General features: G+C 28.7%; 1 long non-coding RNA gene across 1 annotated transcript; it reads right to left on the bottom strand.

The window, feature by feature from the left end:
- Positions 1-230: 230 nt before the first annotated feature.
- Positions 231-999, bottom strand: LOC106683849 (uncharacterized). The gene is made up of 2 exons (XR_001343606.2): positions 647-999; positions 231-364 (listed from the first exon to the last, which is right to left on the bottom strand). It is a non-coding gene; the product is annotated as an uncharacterized lncRNA (long non-coding RNA).
- Positions 1,000-21,393: the final 20,394 nt, after the last annotated feature.

The following is a 21,393-nucleotide window of genomic DNA, read 5'->3' on the forward strand; positions in this document are numbered from 1 at the left end:
AAAAGGAATTTCTTTTGGAAATAAACGATTTTTCTGATTCATTCGTTAGAAAATTGTTTCATTAGGATATTTGGTCAGGACATGATAAAGTATAAAAAATAAACTTTTTTTTTGGGAGATACCTATATTGAAAATATTTACATTGTCTTAAAGAAATATAGCATGTTTTAGGAGTTTTGTGGCTTCTTCACTAAAAATGATTACTAGTCTAGTAGACGATGGTGTATCCATGTTGTTCGACTGGTTCGACGTGGGTGAGGACGGAGTATCCATTGTGGATGGTGTAAGGAGCTGGGATGAGGGCTGGGGAGATGAGTCCTGGTGCTGCGAGGGCGACGGCCACGACGCAGAAGAAGAAGAAAAGCTGGAAAATTAAAGATAAATAATTAACTATACAAATATTGAACATGTCGGGGTGTGATGTGATGTAAATAGTATGAACAGCCTAGATACTAGGGAAAGGGATAAAAAATCTGGCCTATTTTTGGAAATTAAAACATTTTTAAAATATCAATTAATACAAATAATATATGAATAAATTGGTCAAAAGTTGGCCAAATATTTATCTCCAAACTGCAATCAATAGTAACATTATAAATCTTTTTTAAAGTTTTGTTAATTGAATATTGCAATACGATCTACTTACGATTTTGAACATGGTTATCGTGTTGCCTCGAGAGGTTTCGACTGCAATACTCCATCAGCACCAGGCGGGACCTTATATAGTCCGCAAGGGCGTGGTCGACCTTGCTTCTATTCCTTATCCCACGGGTCCACTGCCCAGGAAGTCCGGACTGTCCCGGACCGAAGAGTAGTCCTTGAACTTCACGCGTTAGCAAAGCATCTTCCATTGCATTAGGGGTCTGTTTTTTTCAATCTGTAATCTTATTTTTTTAAAAAATGTTTATTCTATAAAAATTGAGAAGTTAGACGGAAAAATGGTAGTTTTTTGTTTACGAAATCACCAAAACCGAAGTAGTACCGAGTCTGTAATATAATATAAAACTTCGTATGTATCCGTTTGTTTGCTTTCGATTGACTTACAAGTATCTAACTTGCAAACTTGATCATCTTTTAATGCTTCTTCATATTAAAAAAAAAAGATAAAACTCTTTAATATTGAGATTGATCTGAGTGGGATAATACGCATCGTTTCTTCCTTTTTACGAGTATATTGAGTATTGGAAAATTATTCATAAACATGAAATTATACAAAAACAAATATAATGAGAAAAAATGCCCATTTCTTTCAAGATCAAGCAGAACCATAAACTTAATAAAACCATAAATAAAAGGTCACTAAAAATTTGAATATACATTATGCAAACATAATAAAAAAACTAAATGTATAATTATAGACAGTTAAATTCAGTATAATAATCTATTAAAAAATTATTTATATAAATAGAATAGAATTCAATTTAAATTCCCAGACATGTAAAAAGAAAAAAAAATCCAATTTGGTACGATAAGATTTTAATTGTATTTAAATTATTTTTAGTATATCGTTTTAATGGAATGGTGCCATTACAGGGATGAGATGACCTGAAGGCGGGGGAAAAATACTCTGACACGCTGTTACATTTAATAAAGGCATTTATGTTTAAATAATAAGTATTTTCATCAATAGATTCAAATAAATAAAAAAAAAAAAAACTTCCTTGTAACTAATCAAGAGAAAAGAAGAACCCAAAACAAGAATGCCACCAAAAATCAAATCAAGTAATCTATGGAGAACTTGAAAATTTAGAATCCGCAATGGGGAAAACATGCTAAACAATGAGAATGAATCGAACATAAACATTCTGACTCAACATTTAAAAATTTGTTAACTTAAAAAAAATATTCAGTGCGGAGAAACAAGGTTATCCTAAATATCTCAAATGGATTTCAAAAAATTAAAATGTACAATAGAAACTGTTTAAACAACGAAGATTTCAGCAAAAAAAAACAAAAATAAAATAAAGGTAAAACACTGGCAAAATTAGAATAAAGGAAAGAAGGTAAGAATGGAAGATATGAATCAAAGCATAGAAAAGGAGGAACAGTGGAAGGGTGTAAAAAATAAATATCTGCGTGATTCCTAGATGGCCTGTTCCCACTAAAACAAAATATTCGTAGGAAAATAGAAACAGTAACCTTTTATTTGTGAACCAAAAATAAAATAAGGAATAGCCTAACCGAAAATCATGTCAATAAATATGCATAAGACATTAAAACATTCAATACCTTAAGGACAGAGTTCCTCACTGGTTTCTTAGGTTTTTTCTTTCTGTGTAGTAAAATTTATTTTACTTCCTTTTTAAGGTATAAATATATCTGTCTAAATCTGAAAACAAATCTCAGCTGAAAATCGCTTAACAAATAATTAGTTCTGGAAGGAGTTTCAGTTATTATAAGGAGTATCAGTTTTAATTATTATTAAGTATAACTTTAAGACCGAATCCTCCAAGCATTTGTTAAGTCTTACCCAACCAATGATATATCTTGGTTCGATCCTGGGTACCATGAAGATATTCAGGAAAATGAAGGGTTTAAAATAACCAAGTAATTATTTAAATAAATTAATTTCGACTTCTGGAAAACTGAATGTTGCTCGATGAATTTTGTATTAAAATTTGATATAGTGTTAATAAGAGTGATTTACAGTTCTTGTGTGTTGCAATATATATTTTAATCTCGTAATTCTTGCCTATTGAATATTGATAATTATTGATTGGAAATAAAATGAAAACCAATACAATACCAAGGAAAAGGAAAAGGAAAAGCTAAATTCTCCATATAATTTTATCCATCAAAAATAAAAATCCTTTATACTAATGTAATCGGTCTCTTTCTTCGAAAATAACAGCCAATAAGTGACCTTAGGATATTTTGACTGAGCTATTAGTTGGTCTGAGAATGCGGAAAAAAAACATGAATTATACATGAATATGTGAAAGATATTTTTCTAGTAATTCGTAAGTACAATGAATCAAATAAAGAAATTAAAAAAATAAATATTCATATTAATATACGTATACATAATTAATTGATTGAGGAACTGTTTGTAAATATTTCGAATCTGGTAATTAATTAAAGTTTTTTGTGACCTTAGAAAGTTTTTTTGATGAAAAGTCCTTTCCAAAAACCTCTTTTTGTTAGTGTTTTCCTTGAATCGTAAGAGCTTTGATTATTTTCCGTTTGGTTTAAAATAGCAAATATATAATTTGTTTTTTATTATGCTAATTTACTTTTTTAACAGTATCATTACCTTACGTAATTATTACAACTGAAGTTAAGAAGTTATCTATCAACAAAAGTGATTCACTCAGAAGCCTTTACTTGAGCTCATCCCGTGATAGAGATTCTTAATAAATATATACAAAATTATATCTGTTATACCACTACATCCCATGTAGGTCTGGGACGATAGGAAGTACTGTTACAAGAGCGGTTGTGCAAGGAGGTGATCTGGTCAGAATCACGGTCGACCGTCAGATGTTTCCTTAACTAGGCTTACTTTATGAGACTGGGTTGATCCCAGAGGGGTCCCGAACCTACAGGGTCGACTCACGACTACAGTAAAAGTATAAGTAATTATCTGTCACAACCGGATTCAAACCCGGTTGCTTGAAGTTAGTAGCATTATGTCTTACCACTACATACACACACACACCTATATATTTATTATTTCCCCTTAAGTTGGAAAAATATTTGAAAGGTAGTTAAAATATTTTGCAACAAAACTTTTCAATAATAATATCAATTCCGGCAGACCATCTCTCATAACTATATCTGAATTTCGAGTCAATATTATATACCGAATGCACTATAATTATACGTTTAAGTAATAACTGATGGAACTATTCGTAGAATATTAAACAGAGTCAATAATTTAGTCATTAATTATGAATTTTCCTCTTCCATTTTGTCTTCTTTGACTAACAGAGTCTATAGGAAGAATGATTTTAGTCATAAAACACTCAAACGGAATAAATTGAAGTTTAATATTCTTGCATTAATTATAATCATGTAATTTTATTTTACAACTTGATAGCTATGAAAAATTAATTTTAATCTCTGCAAATTTGTTGAATATTAATCTTTCTAAGAAATATTAACTGATTAATTCTTTTGGTAAAAAAAAGAATTAAATAAAAATTAGAAAAAAAAACAAAACAAAAGTACTACTCATTCCTCACAAGATTCCATTGCAATTTTCAATATTCTTATACAAGGTATACTGCCCGAATACAATGGGATGCTAGGAGTACATAGCATACTTATCAGTCCTAGGATATAGTATAAAATATTAACATTAGTTATTAACAAAATTATAATAAAATATAAATATAATTATTAGGGATTAATGAAATTTTAATATTTTTCCCATTATAACTACGTATCATATTTTTTTCTATTACTGTTTTTTTTTATTTTGTCCGTATTTTTATCTTCTTTTTTTTTTTTATGAAATATAAACAATTTTTGTGGGACTGATAAACAAGGAAAAAACATTTTACAGAATTCCCTTACAGACTTTTATTGAAATTAAAATCGAAGTATTAATGTCTCTTTGCATTGGCTTAGACTTTTACCTCCGAGATTTTTAATAAAGCGAGTTATTGCACAACGACAGAATTGTTTGAACAATGACTCGACCAACTTTAAACAAGCAATTTCAAAGGTCTTCCTCTTGTGTAGGTAAAGTTTTATTGCTTTTATTTTAGTAAAATCTGGAAGTTAAAGAGTCGAGTGGGGAAACTTTTAACTCCGCGGGAATATTAAGGAGCTTACGTGGACTGGAATATCTGACGGTGATATTAGCTTATTTCATTTTTGTCTAAAGTTGCAAACACTCTTTTGAAAGTGGTATTATAACTTCTAAGCCTCTCGCAGAATAGAGCTTGGGCGTCATGACAAATGCTGAAGTAAAAGGTATAGTTTATATTTAATGCAAAACAGGACGAAACCCGACATCGAGTTTAGGGCTCGGTATTATAAAATATTATATAATAAAATAATTTGTACTTGAAGATAACAGTATTTTGAATTTGAAGTTATGGAAGTAATACATAAGGAAGATAATATTTTTAGAAATAAATTTCAAAAGCAATATACATTTTCGAAAATATTCATTATGAAGTGTATTTTAAATCAAATTCAAAAAATATTTACTACCACTATTCTTAGATTTTGAGTAAAATTGATGTACATTAATTTGGAAATTTTAGATTAATTTAAAAATGTTTTAAATATTAAATAAAAATATCAATAAAATTCAACAAATTTTACAACTTGATAGTTATGAAAAATTTCTTTTAATCCCTACAAACTTACCACTAAAATATAGGGGAAATAAGAATAAAAGTCAAGAAAAATGTTTCTATTTACTGTATTTTCTTTCTTTTTTTTTTATCCATTTTTTATTTATTATTATTTCCGTTTTCAATAATAATCTATACCTTTTTTGCAATTCTTGTTTATTTATACCTTTCGCTGTAAATCTATTCTAGCAGTTTGTATCTTTTGTTAGCCCAGAAGGAGCCCAGCGACGTGGCGCAGAACGTTTGGCTCACATTAAATACTTGATTACCATTTGGGTTTTTTTTTTTTTTAACCGCACTCCAACCATCTTCCTTTTATATTTAAAAATAAAAACATAAGAAATAAGATTAGTGGTGGTAGGAAGAGAAATAAATCTACTTTTCATCAAGGAAACCAAATGGGGATTTAATAAAAGAAACCTTAAATGTTACTTGAAAGAATTCACATGTAAAAAAAAAAGTATTGTTCAACTATAATCATAATTATAGATATGTGTATTTTGTTTCTTTAGTCGTTTGTCCAGGTATATTCAAAGGTAGTGGATCTGTTCGACTCGGATAGGAGTGTTATTATGTGATACCGTATGGCAGTCTGTTGGCTTACGACGAATGGTAAAAGTAATTTTATGGGATTTATTGGGGTTTGTTTTAATCCTCCAGTAATGGCACCGTTCTACTAGGATTGTGGTGTGGTATTGAAGAGTTTCGGAGGCAATTAACGCGTTACTCTTAACTGAGAGCACACATATGTTATCGATATAAGTGGCATACGGTAGACAGTGTCAGTGTCAGTGTTTATTTATTAAAAAAATATATTACCCTTAAGATTTATCAATAATTCCCCATGAATTGAGAAGATTTTATAGATAAATAAATAAATTATTAAATCTCTTGCTGCAAAATGGGCAAAATTACATAAATAAAAATATGAACATAAAAAAATCTCTTCACATTTCCACTTCACTTAGCTTTTAACTTCAATTGAGTAAAAAACATTCTTATGTGATTTTTGTGTCATGTGATCTTGTGTTTAACTATTTCTTTTTTTTATTTTTTTTTATTAGAAATATGGTTATAATTCTTCTCTTTATTGTATTTCCTAAATCTGAATTGTGTATGCCATGAATTTTCCAGATACAATTTGCATAGAATTAATATAAGGGTATTCAGGATCTTTAGTTTAACATGTTAAATGGAAAAAGTTAGCATTATTTTGGACGTTTTTAAACAAGATAATCAGTAGCCAAACTTTCACTTAACTCTACTTTTCACTCACTTTAGACATGTTGTAACAAATTACGGTAATCAAAATTTAGAAATAAAAATAACAGGAAGCTTTGGAAGGAAAGGTTATAAAAAAAGTTGCTCAAAAAAATCAGTTAGGAGTTCTTATGCATTTAGCATGACTTTAAATAGGGCTTCTCTCAATCCTATACTTATAACATTTAACATATAAGGTAAAATACTTAACATTTAACACAACATCATGAATACCACTAATCTATCCTTTTAGAGTTTCATCAGGTTAAGGTTTATCATTGTGCTTGCGTCGTTTGTGGCAACCTTTCTACTTGTACTGTATCTTGTCATTTGGGTTGCATGTACCACAAAACTGTGGTACAAGCTCACTGTTGGTTGTACTTGATATTATTTTCCTTTTGTTTGTGATTCTCAGGGATTTCGAAATTATCATCTCTTCGTCGCTTTTTTTATTTTAATATTTTAAATCTAGTATTCTCTTTCACAGTTTGCCGAACGCCACATGTCTGTCAGCTGCTTCATTTCGTGACATATCTATGCGGTTTCGTACCAATTGGCCTTTGTTATGCAAAAGGCCAAGTTCATCTAAAGAGGAAGTTCATCAAAAAAAATATTAGCTAAAGTAGAAAAATATAGTTAGGAGAAAAGTGCTGTATAGAGCATAATCAATATTAAAGATATTTTAAAGAACTTATAAAAAATATTTTATTACTCTAAATTTTCACCGTTATAATAATTTTTCTGTGATTATTTTCCTATCTCTATTCAAAATCATGTAATCAATAATAATATATATAAAGTACATTATTTTTCCCAATCTCATCGACAATGTAGTGTTTTACGACACACAACGTAACAAGCATTGTACAAACCCCAGGACTCGGTTTGAGTCACTAGAACGTGCTCAAAATCACTTCCTGCTGGAGATAATTGTTCACCAAACAGCACATTTCTCTTCATCTCGCCATGAAGGGGTTTATGATAATGAAGTAAAAAGAAAGTTGTTAGATAATGCTCCTTTATAAGTAAAACTGAATAGGGAGGATATAATTGATACACATTTTTTTTTAATTATTACTAAGAATGAATAGGCTTTCTTTACTATCAGGATCCAGAATTAGTATTTACATGAATAATATTTAAAAAAAAAAAGTTTCCTCAAATCATTTTTTTTCAAAGGACTCTTTGACCTATAATTCGTTTATTTAAAATTTTGATTCAAACAATTCCTTATGATCTTCGAAAATAAAGATTGCGTATTGTGTATTCTTCGGCCCGAATATAAGTACAATGGAGATCTTACTAACCTACAGAACGGAGAAGTAGCACATGACCCCGGCATACATAATTGGAGTTGTGGCATCGGTACGGTTTAACTTATACTCATAAGTTATGTTTAACTTAACCTATAAGTGTTTGGCTGTATAATGAAAGAATTTAAATTAAATAAATTAGCTAAGAGCCGCTATGCAGTCTTCCGAGGTTTAATTCAGCCTACAAATGGGGTTACTGTGAATGAATGCAAATTACGATTAGATTGAATAATAATGTAAAAATAAAGGGAAGTTGGGTTGGAGTAATGACACAAGATTTTATATAATTTAATAGGGATCTGGTCTGATACATATAGGAAAGGTCTGTTGATAAACATATTGGGTTGTCTTAAGTAACCAAGTTTTGGTTTCCTTTTACGATCTATACACTGTAAGCTCCTTACATTCAGCTCTGAAGGAACTTTCAAACACAACAGAAAAACAAGATATAAAAATAAAAAAGTTACAATTACTGAAAATAAAAGTTAAAAATACAATTTTAATAGTAACAAAGTTTTTGTTTCCTTTTACTATACACACACTCCGCTGAGGTGTAGCTGCGAAACTGGGGGCGCGGGCATTCGTTATGAAAAGAAAAAAGTAACATTTTTTCGAAATAGAGTAAGAATTGCAGTGGAAGCTCCTTAGTTTGTAAGAAACAGCCAATTGCATCGGGAATTACAAATATAGACAATAGAATCTCTTCTAGTTACTTACAGTTAAACGAGTAGTGACCTAAAACTTGAGAAACCCAACCACAACCCGAAGACTGAAGCCCAGGCTGCTGTAGGACATCCTGTTATGAATTCTATATTTATCAGTTCTGTTATTGTCACTCTAAAATTTTATTTTATCTTAATTCCTTTGTTTTCCTTTATCCTTTTCTTAAATTTCCTTTCCTTTTTTTTTCATTTGAAGTCAGTTATTTATTTTATTGAATCCGTAAATGTCCTTGTTTTTGTTATTAAGTTTACTTTTATCTTTTATAAAGAATTATTATTTTAATCTATTAATTTTATCTAGATTTTTTTATTTACAATATTTTATATAATTAGGGGTATCTTTTGTATGAGACTATGCCCCCCTCTCCCATAATCAATCGTTAAAAAAAAAGTACCTCTTACATTAACCAAGTAAGGCCCACCTAGCCGATCTGGTACTAAATAAATAAATCTGCATACTCCTAACTTACAGATATTAAACCATCGTCTTTATTTAGTTTTATTATTATTAATAATAAAAATTATTGTCAAAATTTATGTTCACAACGCTGAACGATTACGGCATATTCGATTACGAATAATCAAAATTCGTAACCAAAAATGAGATTAGTCATTGCGTCAAGCTATTTTTAATCTTGCTTATGACTTGTAAATTCATATGTTTCTAAAGATGGCACAGACATGACTAGAAGAGATTTCACTTCTTAAATGAGATATGGCCGAACATATCTAAAACGTTCAAGACCGTCACTTCCCATAGAAAGCGAGACAATAAAATAATAGCGCAGATCCCAATACATAAAATCCATCTCGTTGACACATACATCTGTAAATAATGTAACAACATTAGTCGACAAACATCCTCCATTTCTGATTCAAAAGTAATGAAAGTAACCCTCGGATGGACTTTATAAAAAATAGCCGTTTCCATACCATTGATATTGGATTTTTTTTTTAAAGCAATGTTGTTTTGTATTGATCAGTAAAACGTGCTATGAGGGGCTCAAAAAAAGAAACTAACTTTTATAATTATTTGCATGGATTTTATTCATCTAGCTCCAGCACTATAATGGGTTATAGATTATCTTTCATATGTATTTATGAATGTGTTCTTCATTTTTATTCCCAATTTATTGCATTTCAATAAATTTTTAATACTACTTTTAATAATAAATCAAAATTACTAACTGCTAATTTAGATGATAATTGAAAATTTTAGTGCTGCAGATTTTTATAAATATTTTAAAAGGTGTTTAGCGAATACAATAGGCATGTATTTATTAATTTATTTTTATTTCTGAAAAAATAAATACAAATCATAAATAAAGTAATCCATATATATTTTAATTTAAAAAAGCTGGGGTATATATTACAAAGCTTTTTTCAAACTTGTATTATTATTTAAGGATTTTTTTTTTTTTACAGTTTAAAGCCAATTTTATATTTCTTTATGATTCTGTACTTTTTAAAAAATTAATTCCTTGTCTGCTGTACATTACCAAGAAAGATATTTTTACTGTCTAAAATTGTATCTATTATGCTCTCGATCTGAAATGAAAGAATTAATCTAACATTTAGAGGGTATTTTTTTTCTTTTAGTATGGCGATTTAGATCTCCACGATATGGATTCGTCTTAAAATCTGGTTTGCTATCAGAATCCTCAAAAAAATAAATAAATAATAAAAAATTAAATAAAAATATATAGTTTCATTGGGAATTCCATAGTTAGGTGCGAAGAAATGAAAAAGTTTGGACAATTTACAATAACCTAAAAAGATAGAACAAAAATCACTGTTATGATACAGTTGAAATCATATCAAAATTGTCAAAGTTAGTGGTAGTAAAAATGTAAACTGGGATAAACTGTATATATTTTATTAAAATAATAATATTTAATAATATAATTGTTTCTCCTTACGGAATCTTATCATGGATTTTTAAGAAATTAGTAATCGGATATTATTTCGTAAATGGAAAAATTGATAAATGTTAGCTGTATTAATAAAATAAATGACATTACAGTTTTGGATGCATAATGCTGATAAAAGATTCCATTTAAAAAAAAAAACTGAAATATCTTAAAATGATTTAATTCCAAAATCAAATTGTGTGTTTAGTAAACTCCAGAACTTTTCAAACACTCAACTCATGAATAGAAATTAAAGCCCAGTGTGAATATTTGGACTGCCAAATTATTGGACCGTGGCGCCATCTTCCCTGTAGTTGAGAAACTCCGTACTTTTGACTAAATCCAAAAGATGTCGCTTGTGCCTATGTCATAATGTTTTAAGGGATCTGTCATCAAAAACTATTAAATATTGAAAAAATAATATTTTACTAGTTGTTTTATTGAGTTTAAGTAATGTTAGAGCTACACTTACGATATAAATAACAAAACAATAGGGTCAGAACTTAATATTATATTGACGTTTCGGGATTCACGCATCCTTTCATCTTGTGTAATGCAGGTCGATCACCGTTCGGCTTCTCACTGACAAATTGAAGACTACAGCGATTTATTTTTACCGTTCATTCCTCTTATTAAAATATATATTTTGAACTTTGAAGTTAATTTGATTCACAATTTTTCGGTTCATTAAATAGTTTTAATTATATATAGAGAAGAAACAGAAATATATGGAAGTTTTGATACAAATGTCGTAAACCAATAAAAATTTTTCTAACCATTGTGATTTTTATAAAACAACTGACTTTTATATGAGCGTTATTTTTTTAAAGGTTATACTCGACAACTAGAAAAAAGTTCAAAGAAAATATTTCGTTATCACAAAAAAATGGGCACTTGAACATTTTTCTGTGTTGACTAAAATATTCTTGCTTAAATTTGGTGACATATCAAAAATTTCACAAATAATTTAAAACACCACCATATAGTTTGAAATCGTATTTTCAGTTTAAAAAATAACAAGAACAAATTGTGATTTCAATAATTGATTGACTTATGCTTGTTTATGAGCCGTCTTTTGTTGTTTGAAGTAATAAAATCTTAAAATTCTTGTCTGCCTATTTATTACAAATAATGAATCCCGTCTATTTCATTCCTCCAGAAAAATTGCCTTTTTTGTATGATTATAGGTATAAGATATAAAATACAAGAATTAAATTTCTGAATTGACAAGGTAAAAAAACTGGATTTTCAAAAGAGGGCAATCAGGTTTTGTAATCCAACCAACATCGACTTTCAGTTAATGCAGAATGCTTCAAAATGATTAAATGGAGTTTCAGTCCCATTTATCGTTACCTTTGATACGAAGAGTGATAGATGAGGGTATTTATTCGAGCATCAAGTTTGGTGAAACTGTGGAGGGATGTAAGTTTTATAAGAGCACACACTACATACTACCTGCGAAATGTGGAGGTAGTTTAACTACTATGGTTCTTTCAGAAGTCATCTAAGTAAGGTCACTTAAATAAATCGTTTATTCCATATTTTCAAATGACTCTATGGATAAGTTAAGAATTATATTTTAACAAAGATTAAATTTTAAACAAACAAGAAAACTTTTGAAGTGAAACTTCTATACCGACGTTCTGCAAATCAAGAAAAAAAAATGCTAACCATAAGGGAATCAATAGATTTAGTGATGCAAGATGAAACAAAAGTGATGGTGAAGGGGGTAATCCTACAATTCTATTACAATATAAAAATTTTCTTGCTTAGAATTGATTTTGATAATTGCTGTTCTATTGTAATTATTATTATTATAATTATGGAACTAATATTTTCTGCCTTAAGCTATTAAAGAACGGTGGTAGCTCTTCTTTTTAATTAGCTATTATCCAAAATTGTATATTTTAAGTGAGAGAAATGTTCAATGTTTCATCTTATTTGCAATGAGCTATAGTTCAAAATTTGAGAGGTGAAATAAAGAAATAAAAATGTTATTGTATTTTTGTAAAATAAATATTATATTAATAAAATTTTAATACATCATTCCTTATAACCCAATTCTTGCCCAAAGTGGAAAGGTCAAGTTTTCATTCCGTGGGACAGTCACGGAATAAAAGTCAACCCGCCCAGGGCTTCCGCCCTGTTGAAGGCTTTCTTTAAAGGGAGTCTTTCTTAGATCGATCAAGTGGTTTTGTTTTAGCACTTTTATTATTTGATTTTCTTTCCTTTCCCACAGTACCTGTCATCTGGTTCCTCTAAGGCTTGTTACTCTACGAGGTCTGGAGACTGAATATCTCAAGCGTTGTGGTAAGAGTACCTTTCCGGTTAATTTCTGTCGATCAGAAGTTGAAGCCTGGCTCTGATAGCATTTTGAATCCAATTTCTTCACTATTCTTCATATATCCTTTTTAATTACATTTTTGTAATGGTTACACCAATATTTTTGATGATTTCGATTCTTATTAATATATGCATTTATTTTTTTTTTCAACCAATAAGCGTATTTATAATCGCATATCTCTTCCTTCTCCTTCACGCAATTGCTTCTCCTTGAATGGTTATCCTCTAAAAGAATTGTTTAATAAAAAAGAAAACATTCGTTATACCATTTGGTTTAATTTACATTTTTACAGAAACTGCTAACTATTAATGAGAGTTATTCGTTGGACAGTTTCAAAACAAGCGTTAGTGAATAAAATATTAGGAAATATAATTAAATAAATATTTTTTTCTATGAATTTTTCTTCATTCAACTTCTGAGGCAATTTTAGCGTTAAAAAAATCTGGTTAAAAAAAGTAATGTATATATTTGAATGTTTTATGTATTAACTATTTTTTAAATACATGATAACTATATGTAGTGTAGTATGTGCAACTAACTGTCATACGAAGGGCAACTTTACAAACTACAATTATAATCGATATATATACAATTATAATACAAGTATAAATATACAATTATAATATAAGTTTTTTAGGTACTTCATTAAGATGAATTCTTGTTATCAGCTTTTTGTATTTCGCAAGTAGAATGTTATTTTACTATATAAATATTATTAGTAGGGTTTTTTAAATGTTTAAATTAATGACTAGTATTAATCATTAATATAATTAATAGTATTTATAAAATATTTAATTTGATGAATAATATTAAAATATATATACACTTATTACAATTAATTATTAGTACAAGGCGGTGACTATTCTGCATTTTTGTAACAAATTGTCACTAATTGATCATTGGAGAGTACGCATAATCTGAATGCAATGAAAAAAGGAATAAAAGAAAAAAACAATATATTTTACACTATTTATGACTGGATTACTTTAAAAAAATAAATGTATTCATTTTATATCAATCACCACTATAGATATATTTTTTTTGTAACCTCCTTTACTACTATATTCGTTTAATACATACGTACATATTACATGATATATATGATATATGTATACCAGTGAAATATACATATATCATGTAATTTAATTATGTAATGTATTAAAGAGATATAATAATAAAGGAGGTTACGAAAAAAAAAAAAAAATCACCACTATATACTTAATGAATAGGAACTCAAGTTTCAAATTTATTTGATTTATATATGGAGATGAAACCTTCAGTGACTGAATCGTTCTCTAAGGTCCTACCACATAATGTAAGTCAATGAGGAGAAAAGGAGTCTCTTTTCTGCTTCATAAATAAGAAGCAAGAAGAAATGAAGTAGTACTTTGATAAGCACTAAAAAAAATATCTGTTGACCAATCTTCGATTTACCGATATTATAAAAATGTATAACGTAAACTATACATATTACATTTACTTTAAATTGCATATTAATTATCATAAATATCATACTTCTATTTTCCTACTCTTTAATAAAATATCAAAATGGTACCATTTATATATATATTTTATTTATATATATATATATTGCTTTCTCTAGCCTTTATATGGAATATTTCGTAAGGGAAAGTATTGCGAACGTGAAAAGGAAAACTTTAGAATTCCAATTTTCGAAAGAAATAGTTTTTGAGGTCCCCTTAGTCCAAATAACCAAGGCTTGCAAAATGACTGTGTGTGTTTGGTCAGCCTAGCTCAAAAATAAAAGTCATAAGAAATTTAAATTACATATTAAAGGCGGATATATGCCTAGGGTGTAAAATAATTTTTACGAAAAATCGACTCACTGGAATTATCACTTTATAGAATCGATTTTTCACGATTGTTCTCCGGAAGAAAAAATACTTATCACCACATCCTCGAAAGCTAAACAACGATTTCTGACGTAGATAATCGGGGTCATGACTCCATTACTTCAACCTGTCTGCAGATGTTGTTTTGTTTGCTGCACGCATCCATTCATTTTCACATGACGTCCTTAACGCATTCTTGAGGACTAAGTTGAACAGCATCGTCAGAAGTCTATCTCCCTACCACAAACATGTTATAATTCCAAAGGCTTCAGATACTTCTCGTTGTACAAGGACTGAGCATTTAGAATCATTTGTTTAAGCTCACGTCAAGCTTACCAACTTCCCATCCAGCTCAGTTCTGATCTTCCGTCAAAGGAATCATATGCTACTTTGAAATCGAAATAAAATCGACACATCATGACATATTTAATTATATGTTTATAAATATGTATGGATATTAATAAGATTTTTTTTTAATATTTACTGAAACAATTGGAAAGATATGATTTATATAGAGTCCCAGCTCTTAATGCCCAGAAGTTCTGTAAATACTCCGAAATCTGTCACTATCTTGCCCCTTGACTGCCTGCCATCTGTATAAATATTGGGTCACTGGAGCCCTGTTATTTTCCACGAGTTGAGCAATTTTATGTTTTAGCTATATTTATTTATAAGAGTAGATTCGGTATAGAAAGGAAATTTTTTAGAAGTTGTAAATTTGTATTTTAATCAAATTAGTCAATGAAACCTATGACAAGAAAAAATCATAACGTACTTGACTTTTCATTCAGCCGAGTTTATTTTTTTGAATATCTGACTTACGAAGAAAAACATCCCTTCAGGTTTCATTTTCCACCGTTTTACCGGAATTTTCATTGCTGATTTTAAGTATTTTTAATATATTAAATTACCAATCCAGTAGTTAGATTTATTATTTTTTTCGTATTTTTTTTTAATATTAGAGGTAGCGAAAATAGGTTTTAATATGAGGACTTCAAACATTGGTGATTTTTCTAAAAATTAAGATTCTAAGTTTTAGGTCAACGTATTAGCCAAATAATGAAGAAAATTATTATCTACTATTATAATATAAAACTATTATTTGAAAAAATGTTAAGAGTAAGGTTATAAAAAAATCTGTTTAGTTTTAATTAAAGATTAAAATATCTATCAAACTAATGGTTGACCCAAAATGTTCAACCAACTAAAAAGACAAATTAAAAAAAAAAAATGAAAAATTTTTAAGAAAGAATGTGACTGTGATAAATAATTTTAGTTTTAATTTTTATTTTTATGTGAATATTGATTAATTTGGATAATTTGTTGGATTGACCAGGGCAGAATAGTCTGCATGAAGTTTTTTTTAAAATTATTTGGTTCTAAAATTGTATTAAGATTTCCATGAGGATGGCAGAATTGGCTGAAACGTTGGACTTATAAATAGGATAAAAACGTTTTGGGACTAAAATAGATAAAATTTTATTTATTTTCAAAAAAATGGATTTTAGGATTTGTTAGAAATTATTTAAAATACTTAATAAACCTTTGTGTACGTAAGTAATACTCCTTTATGATATTTTCTGATTTTTTTAACCCTCTGGACTAGTAAGCTATCATCATATTTATTAATTTCACTTTAATAAAATATTCTCTCTGACGTTTCGGACTATCCGTCTATTTTCAGGCATTTTTCTTAAAAATAGTTACAAAGTGATATTCTTTATCTATTAATACCCTCATGTATACAATTTATTAATTTTTAAAAAATTATCTTTGGGTGATACAATCTAAACCCTTTCCACTACTTAAAAACTAAGTAAACTTAACAAAAATCTTTAGGTTTGTTTTTTTGCTAGCCGAACATCTGTGACAATAAATTATAAAAGAAAATCTTTTAAAAAAAAAAATGTCGGAAACTTTTTTTTACAAAGATTCAGATTTCAATATATATATATATCTAAAAAAAAAGAATGGTATTTTTTATTAAAACATTTGCCAAGAGTACCTACGTTCGGCCATTTCCTTTATTTTCAGCTTAATATATAACTATACCTTTTTTGTAGATAATATTAAAATCAAAAACTTTGTTTTAATTTTTTTAATGGCTCATTTCATAAAAAAAAAAAAAAAAAAATAGAAATTACTAATTTTTTTTTTCCTACAGCTACCGTACTGATTTATATTTCTGGATATTTCAAACTCGAAGTAAAAGCTAAAAATAATGACTCCCCACTTGACTTTATCACAAAAGTGAACAAATTTATTTAAAAAATAAGATGCTAACTGATAGACTATTATTGAATATGCTCGTAGCTACAATTTTATCTATGAAAAATTATTATTATGGAATTCATTGTAATGGGTTTACATTGCATTCAATGATAGTTTTCAAGTGTGTTACATTTAAGGTTTAGTTTGAAAACGTTCTACAGAGATTCTTTGGAATGTAATAATTTTAATTGATTTTTTTTATCACATGAATATATTTCGTTGATTAATTTTAATACACCATATGAAGAACATCAACAGTAGGTACCAGAACCCTCGCAAATAACAGAAGATAAGACAGCTGAAGATTAACATTGGTGGCTGATAAATATCGGTGTGGATCGTTTCCGGCCTGGTGGCTGTAATTAGTGAGCGAGCTGTCTAATAGCGACCGGACCGGACGTGGCTCGGGGGGGTCCCTGGTCAGGGCCGATATAAGGGGGGACAGCTGGGGGGCATCGACCTTTTGTCACTTAAAAAGGGTACGGAAAAATCTAATACAGGTAGGAATCTTTCAGTTATTTTATATACTGCAAAAAAAGTGGTGCGGTGCCCACATCTCTGTACTTTCACTCACCAACCTATTTAGAGTTGAAATTAATCCTCGCTCGTTTCATAACAGATATTTCTATATAATTCACTGTGACAATACTTTAACGTACTAATTTTTAAAAATGAGCCTTTTTAGTTGACAGATGGACAAATTCCAATTTCTGTTGGAAAGAACAAAACTTAAGGGCCCATTTTATTTATATAAGTATAAAGAACATTTTAGTAATTTATCCAGAACATTAAGAACAATTTATCAAGTTATACCTAAGACTTCGGGTATCGATACATTAGATAAATTACATCAATTGTGATTTAACGAGGTGTAAGGTAGGTTCAGATTAATCTAAATTAGTACATCTCTAAAAAAAACCTTGCTAAATCCGGGAACATTGTTACTTTTATCTGACAGCACCCACCTGATTTTCTCTTCGCTTTCTTGGAACGCCCACAACGTCAAAGAAACCGACTGATTATCAAAGCATGAGCAAGACCATTGATATAAATTGGAAAAGCAGTTATAATATACAATAAGTATAAGTAGATAAGTGTTTCATCCAAAACTGTTTTGTCTAGTACACATCAATCACTTTTTTGTACTCTATATAAATACCTGTCAATTAAAAATTATTCTAAGAATTATAAAAAACAACATTATAATATAATTTAATTATTAATAATAATCCGACTTGGAATATAGATTCAACTCTGAGGTAGATGTAGGGACAGTTATTATTCACTAGTCACGTCTTTAGTTACCACTAGAACCGTTACGAGCTACCTGGCACGATCGAGAACCATTACAATCATTGGATAAACGTCCAATATCAATTTATGTCCATTTCTTGTAAATACTTTAGTTGAAATAATTAATAAAAATTGTAATATTTCTAAATGTATTATTAGAATCTTTAAAAATAACAATAGAATCTTCTGATTTACTAAAAGCTTGAGAGATGAAAAAGCATAAACTGAACAAACTAGTGTGAATATCCTCTTAAGGGATGCCTCCTCCTTAAGATGTAGTGAGAATTAATATGCATAGTCAGTACACTTCAAGTCTATTTTTGAAAATGTATATTGGACTTTTATTTCACTCTGCCTTCTCAGGAATTCTCCTCGGCCCAATATTTTTTGTTGTGAATACCTATATGACTTTCCATCCCCTTCACGACCATAAGCTCGTACCTTAGGGAGTGAAGTTTCCACCCTGCGAGGATTTACGGCTAATACCTGGAACATTCATTGTGTCATTTCATCTCCTATCCAGCTACCTAACCACTAGACATGCATTGCAGTGGCCTTCTGATGATAATTAATAGAAAAGTTATAGAAAGTGCCACACAAGTTGTTGTGTAATATTTGCTGAAAAAATAATTAAGGTTATGAATTATTTTACAACAGAAATTAATTAATATAACTAATAGCCTATTTATGACACACTGTAATTCAAACTGATATATTGTGATTATCTATGCTTATTATTAATCGTTTTCGTACATTTATAGTATAGTCCAAAGGGTTACGGTTAGCAATAAGTAAAATTAATTATAAAAATACACAAATAAAAATACACGTTTTCATTAATCTTAAAAATCAATTACCTCCTTACCTTAAGTACTTCATATCTTTAATTGGAGCCATAAGGTCGTTTAATTAATCATACACAGCTACCTCGAAAAAGGTAAGACGAAGTCTAGGATTTTAATTAATCGAAAAGCGGTTCAGATATTTAAGCGTAGTTAATATTACTAAAACTTTTATTATTGAAGTTATTGCTTAACTGTTTTGCCGAAGCCAGGCACGAAATATCTGAAGCAAAATTTAAATCAACAGAAACTTAAATGAGTTGTTTATCCTGTGAAAATGTTGTACGTGAAGGTCGGTAATATTTATTGTTTTTTCTGTATAAATATTGGTAAGAAATTTGTTAATTATATTACAATAGGGAATGATTGTGTTTAAAAGGTTATTTTACGTACTTAAATTTTTAAGTATTATTATTGTTTTTCTTCTATTTCATATTTTGTTATCATTTAATTTATATATTTGTATATACCATCAATTCATCAGGGAAACTAAAAAAAATCATTCTATGTTACTCCACTGTTCATAATCATTCATCAAAATTTCACTAAACATACTTAGCAATATTGTACCTTTTTTGCCTAACCCTATATAGTCAATTGTTTTTGTAGTAAGTAATCGAGAAATAGATGCTCTTTTTTACAATTAACTCATTTTATTCCTTTAAAAATACAGTCCACAGCACAAATTTACAAGAAATATAAATCTAATTAATTAATTCCGATAATAATCCCCAAGAAAGGGAATTTAATTGTTAAACAATCTGAATAAAATGAGTTAAACAGTCTCTTAATTGAATAGTTGGATGTAGGCAGCTAATACTTGATGGAGACACAATTATGTAGGGCAATAATTTTAATCATCTACTATTAGACCCAGTAATGCTTTGCAATTTCTAAATTTAGAGACGTTGATAGATTAATTGAATACAATTGGAGGTTTGGTATAAATTAATTTATTTAGTTATTTACACATTGGATTAATGATTTAATTGATTGCTTATTATATCTATTTAGTTTATAGCGGTAAATAACATTGTATAATAAAAATATATGGTAAAAATAAATGGAAATAACTTCAATATTACTTAACTAACCAATCTAAATTGGGAGTGGTTTAGAATTAGCTAAGGAAATTTAGCTTTTCAACAACTGTATTTACTTATAAATTGATTAAAATGCAGATGAGTTATTAACTATAATATGATCAATGGTCACCGTTAGAAAAAAAATACTCCAGATAAATGAAGGTGGAAAATTTGTAATAACTTTGAAAAATGGTATTTAAGGATTTCAGACAACATAAAAAAAGGAATATGATTTACATATCCCTAAAAAAAAATTTATTAACCTACTTTACTTCAAGTTTCATTTTTTTATTTTTAATAAATAAAAAGTCATTTAATAGAATCAGTAGTACTTTTTTCTTATTCTCCAGAAAGAGACAAGTAGATTATGATATAATAACCACGAAGAAAATGTATACTTTCTGAGCTTTCCGCTAAATTTTGGATTTTCTTATTAAATTTTTTTAATTGGAAAGTTTGAAATTTCAACCTATAACTTAGTTGATTATTCTTAATTTAAAGATAAATTTGATCCTTTTTTTCACTCAACTTTATTCTTTACAACTTTTCCAATGTTTCGACCCTCAGGCCATTCTCAAGAATACCTTCATATTGATTTCATTTCCTTTTTTCAAATGTTATATGAAATGACATCAATATGAAGGTATCCTTGAGAATGGCCTGAGGGTCGAAACGTTGGAAAAGTTGTAAAGAATAAAGTTGAGTGAAAAAAAGGATCAAATTTGTTTTTAAATTAAGAATAAACTAAACCACTCTCAAACAAGCATATATAAAATAATTAATATAAAATTAGAGGATAATTTTATATATATATATATATACCAAAAAACAAATATTTATTTTTATAAATTAAATTATCAAGAATTATAGACTTTCATTTTTTTTAATGCTTAAGTTATTCCATTTCTTTAAAACGTGCTGTGGACTGTATACAGCACTAATTTACTAGTAATAGAAATCTGATTAATTAATTCTCTAATACAGGGCAATTTTCAGCATTAAACAGTTTCTTAACTGATTAGTTCGATGTGGTCAGGTGGAGACACAACGATGTAGGGGAGTCATTTTTATCAACTATCAAATGTGATTATTATGCGAAATATCGATACATAGTACTTTTTTCTCTAAATACCATTGAAATATTAATAAATGGAAGATAGTCCGGGTGCTGTCAAATAAAAACTCAAATAG

Source organism: Halyomorpha halys, unplaced genomic scaffold (assembly GCF_000696795.3).
Source record: "Halyomorpha halys isolate HHAL.00 unplaced genomic scaffold, Hhal_1.1 Scaffold522.1, whole genome shotgun sequence".
Taxonomy (NCBI): domain Eukaryota; kingdom Metazoa; phylum Arthropoda; class Insecta; order Hemiptera; family Pentatomidae; genus Halyomorpha; species Halyomorpha halys.